This window comes from Arachis ipaensis, chromosome B5, assembly GCF_059453495.1.
Source record: "Arachis ipaensis isolate K30076 ecotype BB chromosome B5, ASM5945349v1, whole genome shotgun sequence".
Classification (NCBI taxonomy): Eukaryota; Viridiplantae; Streptophyta; class Magnoliopsida; order Fabales; family Fabaceae; genus Arachis; species Arachis ipaensis.
Window position 1 is genome coordinate 34324661 of NC_142440.1, and position 6249 is coordinate 34330909.

Here is a 6249-nt window from a genome sequence, read left to right on the forward strand (position 1 = left end):
TTGTTCTTGGTAAGTCTTCTTGTTTGATCTTGATGATTTTTTGTTTTGTGTCTTTTCATGTTTATCATATGCATTCTTGAATTCTTAGTGTCTAAGCATTAAAGAATTCTAAGTTTGGTGTCTTGCATGTTTTCTTTGCATTAAAAATTTTTCAAAAATATGTTCTTGGTGTTCATCATGATCTTCAAAGTGTTCTTGGTGTTCATCTTGACATTCATAGCATTCTTGCATGCATTCATTGTTTTGATCCAAAATCTTCATGCATTGCATCCCTTTAGTGTTTTTCTCTCTCATCATAAAAATTTCAAAAAAATAAAAAAATATCTTTCCCATTTTCTCTCATCAAATTCGAAAATTTGGATTGACTTTTTCAAAATTTTTAAAATCAAATTGTTTCTCATGAGTCAAATCAAATTTTCAATTTGAAAATCTTATCTTTTTCAAAATCGTTTTCAAAAATCAAATCTTTTTCAAAATTCTTAGTTATTTTCGAAAATTCCAAAAATATTTTTCAAAAATTTTTTTCTTATTTTTATACCAAATTTTCGAAAATAACATAATCAATTAATGTTTTGATTCAAAAATTTCAAGTTTGTTACTTACTTGTTAAGAAAGATTCAAACTTTAAGTTCTAGAATCATATCTTGTGATTTCTTATGAATCAAGTCATTAATTGAGATTTTAAAAATCAAATCTTTTTCAAAAATAATTTCTAAAATATCTTCTTATCTTACCTTTTTCAAAAAGTTGGTTTCAAAATATCTTTTCTAACCTCCTAACTTCTTATCTTTTCAAAATTAGTTTCAACTAACTAACTAACTTTTTGTTTGTTTCTTAACTTTTTCAAAACTACCTAACTAACTCTCTCTCTCTAATTTTCGAAAATATCTTCCCTCTTTTTCAAAAATTTCTTTTTAATTAACTAATTATTCTTATTTTTTATTTTTGATTTTAAAAATTTTCGAAAAATACTAACACTTTTCAAAAAACCATTTTCGAAAATCACTAACCCTTTTTCAAAAATTATTTTCGAAAATTCTCCCTCTCCCATCTTATTCTATTTATTTATTCATCTACTAACATCTCATCTCACATCTCTGCCATCCTCACAGTTGTGTTTCTTTCTTTACATCACACTCTTTGTCTCCCTCTTTTCTTCCACTCACAAAGGGATCCCTATACTGTGGTATAAAGGATCTCTATTATTATTATTATTTTTCTGTGCCCTCTTCTTTGTCATATGAGCAGGAGCAAGGATAAGAACATTCTTGTGGAAGCAGATGCAGAACCTGAAAGGACTCTGAAAAGGAAACTAAGAGAAGCTAAAATACAACAATCCAGAGATAACCTTTCAGAAATTTTCGAACAGGAAGAGGAGATGGCAGCCGAAAATAATAATAATGTAAGGAAGATTCTTGGTGACTTTACTGCACCTAATTCCAATTTACATGGAAGAAGCATCTCCATTCCTGCCATTGGAGCAAACAACTTTGAGCTGAAACCTCAATTAGTTTCTTTGATGCAGCAGAACTGCAAGTTTCATGGACTTCCATCTGAAGATCCTTTTCAGTTCTTAACTGAATTCTTGTAGATATGTGATACTGTTAAGACTAATGGAGTAGATCCTGAAGTCTACGGGCTCATGCTTTTCCCTTTTGCTGTAAGAGACAGAGCTAGATTATGGTTGGATTCTCAACCCAAAGACAGCCTGAACTCTTGGGATAAGCTGGTGACGGCTTTCTTAGCCAAGTACTTTCCTCCTCAAAAGCTGAGCAAGCTTAGAGTTGATGTTCAAACCTTCAGACAGAAAGAAGGTGAATCCCTCTATGAAGCTTGGGAAAGATACAAACAGTTGACCAAAAAGTGTCCTTCTGACATGCTTTCAGAATGGACCATCCTGGATATATTCTATGATGGTTTATCTGAGCTATCAAAGATGTCACTGGACACTTCTGCAGGTGGATCCATTCACCTAAAGAAAACGCCTGTAGAAGCTCAAGAACTCATTGACATGGTTGCTAATAACCAGTTCATGTACACTTCTGAAAGGAATCCTGTGAATAATGGGACGCCTATGAAGAAGGGAGTTCTTGAAGTTGATACTCTGAATGTCATATTGGCTCAGAACAAAATATTGACTCAGCAAGTCAATATGATCTCTCAAAGTCTGCATGGAATGCAAGCTGCATCGAACAGTACTCAAGAGGCATCTTCTGAAGAAGAAGCTTATGATCCTGAGAACCCTGCAATAGCAGAGGTGAATTACTTAGGTGAACCTTATGGAAACACCTATAACTCATCATGGAGAAATCATCCAAATTTCTCATGGAAGGATCAAAAGCCTCAACAAGGCTTTAATAATGGTGGAAGAAACAGGTTTAACAATAATAAACCTTTTCCATCATCCACTCAGCAACAGACAGAGAACTCTGAACAAAATGCTTCTAATTTAGCAAACCTAGTCTCTGATCTGTCCAAGGCCACTGTAAGTTTCATGAATGAAACAAGATCTTCCATTAGAAATTTGGAAGCACAAGTGGGCCAGTTGAGTAAAAGGATCACTGAAATCCCTCCCAGTACTCTCCCAAGCAATACAGAAGAGAATCCAAAAGGAGAGTGCAAAGCCATTGACATAAGCAAAATGGCCGAACCCAATGAGGGAGAGGAGGACGTGAACCCCAAGGAGGAAGACCTCTTGGGACATCCAGTGACCAATAAGGAGCTTCCCTCTGAGGAACCAAAGGAATCTGAGGCTCATCTAGAGACCATAAAGATTCCATTGAACCTCCTTATGCCCTTCATGAGCTCTGATGAGTATTCCTCTTCTGAAGAGAATGAGGATGTTACTGAAGAGCAAACTGCCAAGTTTCTTGGTGCAATCATGAAGCTGAATGCCAAATTATTTGGCATTGATACTTGGGAAGTTGAACCTCCCTTGTTCATCAATGAACTAAGTGATCTGGATCAACTGACATTACCTCAGAAGAGACAGGATCCTAAAAAGTTCATAATACCCTGTACCATAGGCACCATGATCTTTAAGGCTCTGTGTGACCTTGGTTCAGGAATAAACCTCATGCCCCTCTCTGTAATAGAGAAACTGGGAATCTATGGGGTGCAAGCTGCCAAAATCTCATTAGAGATGGAAGACAGTTCAAGAAAACAGGCTTATGGACAAGTAGAGGACGTGTTAGTAAAGGTTGAAGGCCTTTACATCCCTGCTGATTTCATAGTCCTGGATACTGGAAAGGAAGAGGATGAATCCATCATCCTAGGAAGACCTTTCCTGGCCACAGCAAGAGCTGTGATTGATGTTGACAGAGGTGAAATAGTCCTTCAATGGAACAAGGACTCCCTTGTGTTTAAAACTCAAGGATCTCCCTTTGCAACCATGGAGAGGAAGCAGAAAAAGCTTCTCTCAAAGCAGAGTCAACCAGAGCCCCCACAGTCAAACTCTAAGTTTGGTGTTGGGAGGCCACAACCAAACTCTAAGTTTGGTGTTGAACTCCCATATCCAAACTCTAAGTTTGGTGTTGGAGAGCTTCAACAATGCTCTGAACATCTGTGAGGCTCCATGAGAGCCCACTGTCAAGCTATTGACATTAAAGAAGCGCTTGTTGGGAGGCAACCCAATTTTTATTTATCTAACTATATTTCTCTTAGTTATATGTCTTTGTAGGTACATGATCATGGGGAGTCACAACATAAATATAAAAATTGAAAACGGAATCAAAAACAGCAGAAGAAAAATCACACCCTGGAGGAGCATCTGTCTGGCGTTCAGCGCCAGAACAGAGCATGGTTCTGGCGCTGAACGCCCAAAATGGGCAGCTTCTGGGTGCTGAACGCCAGAACAGGCATGGTTCTGGCGTTCAACGCCAGAAATGGCACACAAATGGGCGTTGAACGCCCAAAATGGCCACCAACCTGGCGCTGAACGCCCAGAGTTGTGTACAAAGGCATTTTTACATGCCTAATGGGTGCAGGGATGTAAATCCTTGAACACCTCAGGATCTGTGGACCCCACAGGATCCCCACCCACCTCCACTCACTTCTTTTCACCACTCTCTTTCACACAACCCCATAAACACTCTTCCCCAAAAACCCTTCACCAATCACCTCAAACTCTCTTCCCCATCACCTCTTCACCACTCACATCCATCCACTCTTCCCCATAAACCTACCTCATAAACTCCACCTACCTTCAAAATTCAAAACCAACTTCCCACCCAAACCCACCCATATGGCTGAAACCTTTCCCCCCTCCCTTCCCTATATAAAGCCTTCCATTCTTCATCAAATTCACACAACACACCCCTCTACACCCTTCTTGGCCGAAACACTTACCCTCTCCTTCTCCTCCATTTCTTCTTCTTCTTCATCTATTCTTTCTTTTATTGCTCGAGGGCGAGCAAAATTCTAAGTTTGGTGTGGTAAAAGCATAAGCTTTTTGTTTTTCCATTACCATTGATGGCACCTAAGACCGGAGAATCCTCTAGAAAGGGGAAAGGGAAGACAAAAGCTTCCACATCCGAGTCATGGGAGATGGAAAGGTTCATCTCCAAAGCCCATCAAGACCACTTCTATGATGTTGTGGCCAAGAAGAAGGTGATCCCTGAGGTCCCTTTCAAACTCAAAAGAAATGAGTATCCGGAGATTCAACATGAAATTCAAAGAAGAGGTTGGGAAGTTCTAACAAATCCCATCCAACAAGTCGGCATCCTAATGGTTCAAGAGTTCTATGCCAATGCATGGATCACCAAGAACCATGATCAAAGTAAGAACCCGGATCCAAAGAACTATGTTACAATGGTTCGGGGAAAATACTTAGATTTTAGTCCGGAAAATGTGAGGTTGGCGTTCAACTTGCCAAACATGGAAGAGAACGCACGCCCCTACACAAGGAGAGTCAACTTTGATCAAAGGTTGGACCAAGTCCTTATCGACATATGTGTAGAAGGAGCTCAATGGAAGGTTGACTCCAAAGGCAAGCCAGTTCAACTAAGAAGATTGGACCTCAAGCCTGTAGCTAGAGGATGGTTGGAGTTCATTCAATGCTCAATCATTCCCACTAGCAACCGGTCTGAAGTTACTATAGACCGGGCCATCATGATCCATAGTATCATGATTGGAGAAGAGGTGGAAGTTCATGAGATTATACCTCAAGAACTCTACAAGGTGGCTGACAAGTCCTCCACTATGGCAAGGTTAGCCTTTCCTCACCTCATTTGCCACCTATGCAATTTGGCTGGGATTGACATAGAGGGAGATATCCTCATTAAAGAGGACAAGCCCATCATTGAGAAAAAGATGGAGCAAGCAAGAGAGCCCAGTCATGGAGCTCAAGAGGCGTAAGAAACTCATTTCCATGAGATCCCGGAGATGCCTCAAATGCAATTTCCTCCACAAAATTATTGGGAGCAATTCAACACCTCCCTAGGAGAATTGAGTTCCAATATGGGACAACTAAGGGTGGAACATCAAGAGCACTCCATCATGCTTCATGAAATAAGAGAAGATCAAAAAGCAATGAGGGAGGAGCAACAAAGACAAGGAAGATACATAGAAGAGCTCAAGGACATCATTGGTTCCTCAAGAAGGAAACGCCACCATCACTAAGGTGGATTCATTCCTTGTTCTTGCTTTCTCTGTTTTTCGTTTTCTATGTTATGTGCTTATCTATGTTTGTGTCTTCATTATATGATCATTAGTAGTTAGTAACTGTGTCTTAAAGTTATAAATGTCCTATGAATCCATCACCTCTCTTAAATGAAAAATGTTTTAATTCAAAAGAACAAGAAGTACATGAGTTTCGAATTTATCCTTGAACTTGGCTTAATTATATTGATGTGGTGACAATGCTTCTTGTTTTCTGAATGTATGCTTGAACAGTGCATATGTCTTTTGAAGTTGTTGTTTAAGAATGTTAAATATGTTGGCTCTTGAAAGAATGATGACTAAGAGACATGTTATTTGATAATCTGAAAAATCATAAAAATGATTCTTGAAGCAAGAAAAAGCAGCAAAGAACAAAGCTTGCAGAAAAAAAAAAAGAAAAAAAAGGGGGGCGAAAAAAATAGAAAAAAAAATAGAAAGAAAAAGAAAAAGCAAGCAGAAAAAGCCAATAACCCTTAAAACCAAAAGGCAAGGGCAAATAAAAAGGATCCCAAGGCTTTGAGCATCAGTGGATAGGAGGGCCTAAAGGAATAAAATCCTGGTCTAAGCGGCTAAACCAAGCTGTCCCTAACC

The 6249-nt window shown here is 38.8% G+C and overlaps 1 non-coding gene across 1 annotated transcript; it reads right to left on the minus strand.

Moving 5' to 3' along the window:
- Positions 1 to 1774: 1774 nt before the first annotated feature.
- On the minus strand, positions 1775 to 1882 carry LOC148563816 (small nucleolar RNA R71). Its single transcript, XR_015883972.1, has one exon. It is a non-coding gene; the product is annotated as a small nucleolar RNA R71 (small nucleolar RNA).
- Positions 1883 to 6249: the final 4367 nt, after the last annotated feature.